General features: G+C 40.9%; 1 protein-coding gene and 1 pseudogene across 3 annotated transcripts in view; both read left to right on the forward strand.

Annotated features, from left to right (window-relative positions):
• The first annotated feature begins 1927 nt into the window (after positions 1-1927).
• LOC116463761 (chloride intracellular channel protein 1-like) lies at positions 1928-3491 on the forward strand (annotated as a pseudogene).
• Positions 3492-4019: 528 nt separating this feature from the next.
• The window catches only part of LOC116463760 (axin-2), a 113067-nt gene continuing 105168 nt past the window's right edge, over positions 4020-11918 (forward strand). For 2 of the 3 annotated variants that reach the window (XM_058434838.1, XM_058434840.1), the window contains exons 1-3: positions 4911-5686; positions 9465-9529; positions 10663-10726. The gene's annotated coding sequence lies outside the window, so the exon portion shown is untranslated. Of the gene's footprint in view, positions 4189-4910; positions 5687-9464; positions 9530-10662; positions 10727-11918 lie in introns of those variants that run through there. The other variant, XM_058434839.1, reaches the window with a different exon arrangement.

The raw sequence follows: 11918 nt of genomic DNA on the forward strand, positions 1-11918 counted from the left end.
CTGAGTTCAAATCATGTTTTACCTCTCTGTGCTTCCCTCATTGGGTGATCAGAAGGATTAAGTCCATATAAAAACATGGAGAGTCACACCTGGCACACAGAAAGTCCTCAGTAAATGTTTGCTTGTGGTAACTTTATTAACCTCATAAATAGAATGAAAACAGATTGGTTAAAGTTTTTCATGACTTTATTAAAGTAACAGGATTCAGCTTTATATAATGATTTTTAAATTGAGCATTTGAGTTTAAGGATTCAGGGTAGTAATATTTTCCCAGTTGACAGTCTCACTCATACATGAGGTAATTACATATTTTCCAGAGGCTTATTTTAAATTCATTCAAATTCACTGAAATCAGAAAAACTAAGAATAAAGGAGTAGACAGGAAGTATAAATGCACAAATCTTCAATAAATGTTGGAAAATGTAACTTCTGAATTTGAAAAGTGATGGAAGGAATAATGGTGATCAAAGAGCAACCTTAGTCACACCCAATCTTCTACTCTCGATGGCCTAGACTCCTGCTAGAGAGAAACCATCACATGTGAATAGTGGGCAGGGTGGGAGGAAGGAGAGTCAAGAGAAACCAACCATGAGCATGAACCAAAAGGCTTAAGTACTTGGCCGTGACCTCCAAAGTACTTGAACACTGAGGGACATAGGCCCCCAGGGCAAATGAAATCATAGATTTGGTCAAAGTGTAATGAAGACAACAAAACCAAAGCATAGCTGTGGCCTGACCCCAGCTGCCCCTGCCACACCTCAACTCTCAGCAAATAGCTGGTTCCATTCAAAAATGAGGTGTAATTTTTCTTTTAGAAAAAGGAACTAGCATATTATCTTTGCTGGATTAAAAGAGAGGAGAAGAAAGAATGTGAGCAAATAATGTTCTGTATATCAAATGGAAAATTACAGGAGGAAGGTTCAGACTAATTACAGTTCTTTATAACAGCTCTTCACAGTGTCAAAGCATTCACAAAACACATTTAGACATCTCTCAAGGAAAATGGTGGAGGGAGATAGAGAAGTAGAAAAAAGAAGAGACATATTTTAAGATTATATAAGTCAACAGACAGATGAAAAGTGATCTCTCAGAGCTTAGGAAAAATGGTAGACAAAAGCAAACGATTACAGAGATTGAAACCATAGTAGATGAAACAAAAATAGAAAAATCATAACTAAAACCATCCAAGGAAATATAGTAATTAGGCTAGAGGCTATTATACAAAATGAAATGAAAATATAAAATAGATATAAAACGATAAGAAGAGTTTGGTGCAGTGATGCATGCATGTAATTTCAACTACTCAGGAGGCTGAGGCAGGAAGATTGGTTGAGTCCAGGAGTTGGAGACCAGCCTGGGCAACATAGCAAGACCCTGTCTCAAAATAAAATGATATGAAAGTATAAGTGATAATAGAGAAAATGTATAATTATGGGAGATTGTCAAAGAAGGGTCAACACATGCAAAGTTTGTGTCTCTGAAGAAGAGAACCAACAGAAAAAATATATATATAAATATATATAATAAAATACAAATAATTATTCTAACAAAGGAAACTTTTGTTCAAATAATGGAATGTAAAGGTAGAAAGGGCACACACAATGTCTCAGGAAAATTAATATAAAATAATTAGTATCAAAGCATTTCCCAGTGAAGTTACTAAATGAAGGAAAAAGAAAATCATAGCATCTAAGCAGAAAAAGAAAGTTATATTTAACATGAAAAAAATCAGATTGGCCTCAGACTTTACCATGGCAATATGTAATGCTAGAAAACACTGGGGAAATGTTCTGAGGGGCTCAAGTAATCCTCCTGCCTCAGCCTCCCGAGTATTTGGGACTACAGGTGCACACCAGCATGCCTAGCTAACTTGATCTTTGTGTTCACAAAGTTATGAGAGAAAGAAAGTGGGATTGAAGCATTTTTATACCCAACAAAGTTGTCTTTTAAATATACAGGCAATGGATAGACTTTTTTGTTTTTTTTACTGTGAATGTACTTTATAATTTGTGTTTACAATTGAAATTCTGGAAATTCAAAATCAACATCTTTGCCTATGAGCTCCTTATAAACACCAGAAAAAGTTTTGACCTTGTGTTCCATATTGTTCTGCTGTGCTTTGTCCAAATTAACCTGTATGAGCTGGCTGCCATCCAGTTTGACGTGAGAAGACCAAATCCTCAAGGACTGCATTGTAAATGCAACCGAGCTAAGCCTTGAGGTCCGAGTTCATCTCCAGCTTCAGAAGACCCTGGAAAATGCCAGACTTGAACTTGTCCGGCTTCTCACCATTGGGCTTCACCATCTTGGCACTCAAACGGAACATGGCCTTCTTGCTGAGTGCCAGCTTAGGAAAACAGATAGACATTCTAAACAGGTAAGGATGTAAGAAATAGTGCATGCCCCAGTTCCCCAGCTATGGCCACTTTCTGGTCCCCAACACAACCATAGCTGAAGAACAACAGCAAGTTGAGTTGTTCGTGAAGGCTGGCAGTGATGGGGCCAAGATTGGGAACTGCCCCTTCTCCTAGAGACTGTTCATGGTGCTGTAGCTCAAGGGAGTCACCTTCAGTGTCACCATCATTGACACCAAGAGGCAGACCGAGATTGTGCAAAAGCTGTGCCCAGGAGGGCAGCTCCCATTCCTGCTGTATGGCATGGAAGAGCACAAGGACACCAACAAGATTGAGGAATTTCTGTAGGCAGTGCTGTGCCCTCCCAGGTACCCCAAGCTGGCAGCTCTGAACCCTGAGTCCAGCACAGCTGAGCTGGACATATTTGCGAAATTTTCTGCTTACATCAAGAATTCAAAGCCAGCACTCAATGACAATCTGGAGCAGGGACTCCTGAAAGTCCTGAAGGTTTTAGACAGTTACTTGACATCCCCCCACTCAGAAGAAGTGGATGAAACCAGTTCTGAAGATGAAGGCATCTCTCGGAGGAAGTTTCTGGATGGCAATGAGCTCACCCTGGCTGACTGCAACCTGTTGCCAATGCTTCACATAGTGCAAGTGGTATGTAAGAAGTACCAGGGGGGCCGGGTGTCATGGCTCATGCCTGTAATCCCAGCACTTTGGGAGGCTGAGGCAGGCAGATCACTTGAGGTCAGGAGTTCAAGACCAGCCTGGCCTACAAGGTGAAACCCCATCTCTACTAAAAAAAAAAAAAAAAAGAAAAAAAAATTAGCCAGACGTGGTGGTGCATGCTTGTAATCCCAGCTACTCAGGAGGCTGAGGCAAGAGAATAGCTGGAACCTGGGAGGCAGAGGTTGCAGTGAGCCAAGATCATGCCACTGCACTCCAGCCTGGGCGACAGAGTGAGAGGCCATCTCAAAAGAAAAAAAAAAGTACCGGGGATTCACCATCCCTGAGGCCTTCTGGGGCGTGCATCGGTACTTGAGCAATGCCTATGCTCAGGAAGAATCTGCCTCTACCTGTCCAGATGATGAGATCAAGCTCGCCTATGAGCAAGGATCCAAGGCCCTCAAATAAGCCCCTCTTGGGACTCCTTCAGCCCCCTCCATTTTCTCCACAAAGGCCCTGGTGGTTTCCACATTGCTACCCACAGGACACACTCCAGAATGGCCAGTGGGCAGGGAATCCTGGAGCACTTGTCCCGGGATGGTGTGGTGGAAGAAGGGATAAGGGAAAGAAATAGGGAGCCTGGGTGAGATTTTTACTGTGGGGTGGGATGGGTAGGACAACATATTTCAGTAGTAAAATACAGAATAAAATTTATTTAAAAAGGAAATAGTGCATGCATGAGTTGTTTTTAAAAGAGTTGAAACTCAAACTTTCAGAACCAGTGCTGAGTGATAGAAAAAAAAATAGTCAATATATAACCCATGAACCCTCAATAAATGTTACCCTGAGGTCTGGTTTATAAAGCATGTGTTTTGCTTTGCATTTTTCCTTCATTGGAGTCAGCTAACGGACTCAAATAAGTGAGTAGCTGGAACTGGCTCACTTGGAAGTAAGTTGAAGAAGAGAAGTTGAGAAAAATCAGTAGATAGGAGAATCAACAGATATTTTATCAGCAAAGACTTTGCATCTCTGGGAGAGATCATGTTTTATTATTTCTTTTTTTCCTTTAGGTATAAGTCACAGGATTATAGCATATCCCAAAAAAAGCACTTTGCCAAAAATTGAAAATTTGTATTCTATAACAGTGGCCACAGGATTTTAGTAGGTAATGAAATGAATTCTTGAGCACATTTCTTCCTTAATTCAGTTTAGTGTAAGAAAAGTTGGGTCTTAAAGACTGTTAATTTTAAATTATCTTCAGCAAATTGATAGGCTTATCCAACTCATCTCAGTTGTACACAATTTTCATAGTATATTGCCTATTTCCAGGTGTGTATAGTGTGTATGATGAATCACTTGGTATGATACACTGCAACTCAGCTTTAATGTTTGGTTAAGTCATGCACAGCACATGCAACAGATTTTTAAAATATTCTATCATATTTCATAGTAGGAGGAAGAGAAATGCAGAAACACAGCTCGAAAAAGACACCAATATCTACACATGCATATTCACGTCTCATCCATGCACATCTTCATCCTATTCAGGCATATTCTTCCAAAGGCTTTTCTTCTACCCTGTCACTCCTTTAGCCTTGAGAGAGATGAATGGGATGAGCCACCAACCTATTTTTTTTACTAGCCCAGTGAGCATCAGTTAGTTAAACACAGGCCCGATAGTATTTGAGAGGCAGAAAGAAACCAGGATCCAGGAACCTTCCTATGCCCAGTGCACTCTACCTGTCTACTTGTGTCAAAGGGGGTTGGAGACACAGCTATGCAGATTCTCCTTCATTCATGTCTTCATGATTATATGAATCACATTTAGTGCCCCAACTACCTGACAGTTTGGAGGAGTAGGGATTTTGGGGTGGTTTTGGGGAGAAAGTCTCACTCTGTCACCCAGACTGGAGTGCAGTGGCCCAATCTTGGCTCACTACAGCCTTGATCTCCTGGGCTCAAAGGGTCCTCCCACCTCAGCCTCCCAGGTAGCCGAGACTACAGCTGTGCACCACCATGCCCAGCTAATTTTTATATTTTCTTAAAGATGCCCAGGCTGGTCTCGAACTCCTGGGCTCAAATGATCTGCCCACCTCAGCCTCCCAAAGTGCTGAGACTACAGGCATGAGCCACCACACCCTGAAGGAGTATTTTAATCAAAGCAGAGACATGCTATGAGTTGTCCTCAGATGACAGCTTAGTATGGTTGGAGTTCACATCCTGATCAAGGAGAGGCTGCAGGGCTAGCATAGTGGGGAACTTCATGAGTGGGGAGGAGAGAACAATTATTTTACTTATTCAGATGCCGAAAATTGTGTTCACAAGGATTTTAAAGAAATAAAGCATTGTTACAGGGACCATCTCTCTCAGAGTCACAGGGTCAGGCTGGGTAGCCTTTTCAGTTTTTAACTCTTTCTTCTTATTTCATCTTTATTGTGTGGTTTCTGACCGCGTGTAACAAACCTTTCATTGTGATCAACAGATACTGTTCTGAGACTTCCTAAATTCAAAACAATCATTTATGTGGTAAAAAGATAATTCTTAATTTTTTTCCAATTTAGATAATTGACATACGACGAGAATATGAAACAAAGTTGAAAGGATTGATGCCAGCATCCCTAAGACAAGAACTTGAAGACATCATTTCCTCCCTAAAATCACAGGTAATTACTAGAATCAAGGCATTTTCAAAGGATTTAGGGGATACTCTGAAAAGAAACTTGCAAATAAATCTGATTCCAAATTGATGCCAGAAATCAATGTGATGTCATTGCATAACCTACTACTCAGGATAAATTTTCATTTTGTTTTAATTTTTTTCTTACTTGTTTAATAACTCACTGTCTCAATAAGAATTTCTTTAAAGCACCCTTAAAATTGAAAAGTTCAGTCAGTTATAACTTCATTTACAGTCTACCTTCCAATATAGCCTCATCCTTTTATTCTTGGTATCAGGTCCAAAATGCCATCACTTAGCATATGGCTGATTCCTCACTGTGTAAAAGTGCAGAGAAATTGAAAGCACAGTTATGTTAGAAGCACTTTTATTCTGGTGTGTATTTTATATGATCATTAGAGATAACAAGATGTATTCTAAGTTCAAGGCAAAATAATGACAAGGTATTCAAACAATTAGGTTAAATAGTTCTTGTTGAAATGTGTGGTTCTTGTCTGGGTGTGGTGGCTCATGTCTATAATCCTAGCACTTTGGGAGGACAAGGCAGGCAGACCACTTGTGGTCAGAAGTTTGAGACCAGCCTGGCCAACATGGCAAAATCCTGTCTCTACTAAAAATACAAAAATTAGCTGGGTGTGGTGGCCCATGCCTGTAATCCCAGCTACTTGGAAGGCTGAGGCAGGAGAATCGCTTGAACCCCAGAGGCAGAGGTTGCAGTGAGCCGAGATCACACCACTGCACTCCAGCCTGGGTGACAGAAAAAGACTCTGTCTCAAAAAAAAAAAAAAATATATATATATATATATATGGTCAGATGCGGTGGCTCACACCTGTAATCCCAGCACTTTGGAAGGTCAAGGCAGGTGGATCACCTGAGATCAGGAATTTGAGACCAGCCTGGCCAACATGGTGAAACACCATCTCTACTAAAAATACAAAAATTAGCCAGGCATGGTGGTGCATGCCTGTAATCCCAGCTACTCAGGAGGCTGGGGCAGGAGAATCACTTGAACCTGGGAGGCGGAGGTTGCAGTGAGCCGAGGTCATGCCCAATGCACTCCAGCCTGGGTGACAGAGGAAGACACCATCTCAAAAAAGGAAAAAAAAAAGAAAGAAAAAAAGAAATGTGATGTGGTTCATGATGTGAGAAAAATTTCTAACATGTTTGAATGTTTTACGTATTGTTGGTGTCATGAGAAAGAGTTTACATATTCACATTTCCAACATACTTTGAATTTTTTTTTTTTTTTTTTTGAGATGGAGTTTCACTATGTCACCCAGGCTGGAGTTCAGTGGCACTATCTCAGCTCACTGCACCTTCTGCCTCCCAGGTTCCAGCGATTCTCCTGCCTCAACCTCCCAAGTAGCTGGGATTACAGGTGCATGCCGCCATGCCCAGCTAATTTTTAGAGACAGGGGTTTGTTTGTAGAGACAGGGTTTTGCTATCTTGGCCAGGCTGGTCTCGAACTCCTGACCTCAAGCAATTCGCCCACCTCAGCCTCCCAAACTGTTGGAATTACAAGCATGAGCCACTGCGCCCAGCCCACTTTGAAGTTTAAGACATATTTTTCCTTGAAAAACTCCATGAAGGAAAGGATTTCTTTACTCCCTGTATCAAGTACTGTGCCTGGCACATAACAGGTGCTTAATAAATATATTTATGAATAAAATAAATGGTATGATTTGATGATATCCACGTTATCTATTTATAATATGTAAGATAAAATGTGGAACACATTTTAGCTGCTCTTTTTATATTCCCCTAGTAAAACTTCTCTCATCTGAAAATGAAATGTTCATAATCTCAATCCATATGCTACTGTTTGCGATTTTGCTTCTAAGGGCTATCAAATTTTGTTCACGCCTGCATATAAAAATAAGTAGTGGAGGAGATGGGAACATACAAAGGGTTAAATAATCTTTATTTACATGAAAAGCTCCACTCCAGGTGTGGTTTACTCATTAAGTTTGTAGGTGAGCTACAGATAGTGTCAGCTAGGTAGGACCTGACGCCTTCAGAGGAGTTTTTTTAGGAAGAGGAAAAAAAAAGGAATCTGATACCCACCTGCAGGGCTTCTGTTATCATTCATATCATTTCACTGTAATAAAAGCCACTTCAGCCTCCTAAAACTGGATGCTGACCCAGAAAGAGAGTGCTGCCAGCTGCGATAGGGCCTCAGAGTTGGCAGCTGCACGGAGGAGTCACAGGCCATACAGTGAGCAAATTTAGTTTGAAAGCACAGGTGCCTGTGTTTTTTGAGAATTGTTGGAATTCCGATTACAGAGCATGGTTGGGGGAGGGAAGTTGAATCAGTGTAATCCCTGCATCTGTCAAAATTATCAATTGTCCTATGGGTCACTTGAGCAATTGGATAAAATGAAGACCAGGGTGCTATACAAATAAGCAAAACCAGGAGGACCACTTTGAGATGCACCCATTTAGAAAGACCGTGTTTTCTTGTCTTTCAAGCACATTTTCTGTTCTGCCAGCTGTACTCTCTTGCATAACTATGTTTCGGGATCAACTGTTGCCATGGTTTCAGTTCAGACCAAAGATGCAAGAATAAACAATTCTGAAACGATCAAATACCACTGACTCTTGATTACATTATAAGTTGGCCCCAAACCATTTGGGTAGTGTAAGGTGCTTTTGAGTCCATGCCTGATACAGGCATCTTTAACAGTACAGAAATGTATGCTTCACAGTAATCAAATGCTTTGTAAAGGCCTGATTTAAGAGAATATGCTAAACAACCCAGTTTCCTCCAGCCTCCTAAGAATGGCTATCTGGGGGTTGTACCTGCTTTGAGCTCTGCACTAGGCGGTTTCTATAGTTGTTTCATGTCATCCTTATAACCTTGGGAAGTAGCTGTCATTAATCCCATTTCACAGATTAAGCATCAAGAGCTTAAGTAATTTTCCTAGAGCCACAGATGGCAAGCCAGGAATTGAACCAAAGTTGGCCTAACTCCAGACAATGCTCAGGCTCTTTCCGCTATGAAGTTCTGTCTCTCCAACCTCATGGAATCCCTAGGATGGATTGAGGTTTCCAGAAAGCAGTAATTTTCTTTACACTCACTCACTCATTCATTCATTCATTCATTCATTCATTCAACAGCTAGTGAAACCAGCTACATGCCCAGCCCTGTGAAAGAAACTGGGGTGGAGAGACAGAAAAGTCATTCCTGCCCAAGAGAAGCTCTCAGGTTTAGGGAAGAGATATGAAAACAAATAACCACAAAGCAGTTTGAGAAGTACCAGTAATAGAGGAGAGGAACACAGAGAAGGGGACCGCTGGCTTTGTCTGGGGCTAGGAGGCGAGGAGCAGCTGGGGAGGAGGTGAACGATTCCACAGGAGAGGTGACATTTAAACCAAATGGTGGAGGATGAATGCGAGACAGAAAGACAAGTGTTCCAAAGAGAGAAAGTGGCCTGGGCCAGAGAGCAATGGAGTGAGAAAGACGTGGTGTAGAAGAGCAATGGTGGGCAGGGCTTGAGGACAGGTAAAGCCACAATGATGGGGGCGGGCCAGATCAAAATGGCTCTGCGATGAGGAGTTTGAACTTTATTCTGTTGTATCTGATGGATTTTCAATAAGGATGGGATGTGACCAAATGTAAAAAACACAACATTGACATTCAACAAATCCTCTGAGTTTTATCTAGGGAATTGTCTGAATTTAAATAAAATCTTACCATACTATTTGCACAACATTGACACGTAAGCCACATCCACTTCTTCTCACACAAGGTGTCTTTTCTAGGTTAATTTTCTGAAAAAGAGAGCTTCCATCCTTCAAGAAGAACTGACTGCATATCAAGGCAGAAGGTACAGCCCATAAGCAAGTGTCTGTCTCCTGATTAGTTTGTGTTGTGTCATCTGTGAGCCTCCTCATTTGGCCTTTGTCTTTATTAAAATGCTTGGACATAATACCAGTTTTGAAAAAGACTTGTTTTTAGTAAGTAGGATGTCTTTAAGAAGTCACCCCCCTTCTCATCCCAGTGCTTAGTCTGTACTATCAAAACAAGATGAGATAATCTGCCGGGCACAGTGGCTCACTCCTGTAATCCCAGCACTTTGGGAGGCCAAGGCAGGAGGATCACCTGAGGTCAGGAGTTCAAGACCAGCCTGGCCAACATGGTAAAACGTTGTCTCTACTAAAAATACAAAAATTAGCTAGGTATGATGGCACACGCCTATAATCCCAGCTACTCAGGAGGCTGAGGCAGGAGAATTGCTTGAACCTGGGAGGCAGAGGTTGCAGTGAGCTGAGATCACACCACTGCATTCCAGCCTGGGCAACAGAGTAAGACTCTGTCTCAAGAAAAAGAAGAATGAAAGATGAAAGATGAAAGGATCTGCAGGGGCATGGCAGGTCCAGGCCTTACCTGGACAAGAGGACAGGACGTTGTCTTGAGACCCAGTGATGGAGTGAAGGAGACACGATCTTCCTTTAAGATAGTGAGATGATGCAGTACTTGCTAGGATAGCTCACATCTTCAAAGTCCTTTCCCCTAAGGGTTTGGTGGTGTTCTCCAGACCAGAATAGATTAACAGCTCAGTGATCCAGCACTCACAGTGACTTGAGTACCCTCAGTGCTCTTTCTGGGGATGCATGAGACCTTTTGTAGTCAAAGGTTCCCAGTGCCGTCACTAACATAGATTGTGTTTACCTGCTGTAATTCCATCAAATGCCCTTCCTGTTTCTGCAGTGAAAGACTGAACTACTTATTTGGCTTTGAATTAAAAGGAAAGATCTTATGAATCGCACATTTTTCAAAAGATTCTGTTTGCTTGGTGTAGGTAAGATTTGATCCCTTATAGATAAGCATAAATTATGAAATTTTGATATCAAATATCCTTTTCAACCCCTATCAACTTCTCCAGAATTGAAGCTTATTTTTTGATTGACATACCTGTTAAACCTAGAGAAAGTCGTGACTGTGATTTTTGGTTTACAGGTAACTGCACGAGAGAATGCAATGGATGCAATTTCCAGGCTGCGCTGTGGACTTCTTCCAGCAGGTTTGAAGATTTGGATATTGTAAACTGTGAGATCAGTGACATTTTTTAAATCCTTAAATGTAATTAAGATCATAAAAACATGCATCATTCATACACTAGTGGGGTGGTTTTATTTGTGTCTGCCTAAGTTTTTTTTTAACATTCCTTTATTTCCAATTTTCATGTTTGTGTGCATTTGAGTATGTGCTGAGAACTGCTTATATTGGGCAAAGTGATTTCCTATGATATGCCTTGTTAATCCTTTTGCATAGAATTTTACAGTTGCGTACAATCAAAATCACGTTTATAGTATCATATCAAAAATTCTAACCTGTTTACATTGTTTTCATGTTCATGTTCGTATATTATTAAAATATTATTTTGTACTGATCAGTTTTATTTCTACTTTTTATTGAACCTCATTTGCTAAAATAAGTGTGACATATATATGGTATTTTTCCCAAGCAAATGTTAGCAATCTCAAATTGTACTTTGGGAAAATATACCTTATATCATATCAACAATCAACTCCATAATTAGTGCATGAATTGGTGTTTAGGATAAAATCACTGGATCATCTGATATCAGTCCAAGTATTTGTCTTGTTGGTCTCCAATCACGTCCTGGAACCCTAGAGGCAGAATATGGTGTAACAATTTTAGATAGCTGCTGTGGTTTTATTGTTACTTTCTTGATCTCCTTTTTTATGGTTGTTGTTTTAATTATAATATCAATCGATGATCCTTAAGAAAGCCTAAAAAATGTGAAGTCAGGTTATGAGGACACAACACATTGGCAAGTAGTCACAGAATGTGCTTTACTTGGTCCGGTTTGCATGTGGGCACCGCCTGGTTGAGAGACTATGGTGTTGCTTCCATGAGTGGATGGTTAAGTCTGCGTCCCTCTCCCCGTTCAAATGCCCAAGTGCTGTTCTGTGATGATTGGTCAACCCATTTGCCAAGGAAATTTTGAATTGCGGAGAATGAGTGGATGCTCCACATTCTTTCGACTGCATTTTGGTGTGTGCCATGGGCATTTTGAGCTCTCTAAAAATCTGGCTCATGGGCGGGGCTGTAATCCTCTGGTTTACTGTAAAAGGACGGGGCACAAAGTTTATTTACACTTTTTCAAAATCCTTTTCTCTTTCCCACGCCCAAGTCTGTTGTTTGCAGCCCAAGGATTAATTACCCCTTTTTGTACTGTAACTGAGCCA

This window comes from Hylobates moloch, unplaced genomic scaffold (genome assembly GCF_009828535.3).
Source record: "Hylobates moloch isolate HMO894 unplaced genomic scaffold, HMol_V3 SCAFFOLD_59, whole genome shotgun sequence".
Lineage (NCBI taxonomy): Eukaryota > Metazoa > Chordata > Mammalia > Primates > Hylobatidae > Hylobates > Hylobates moloch.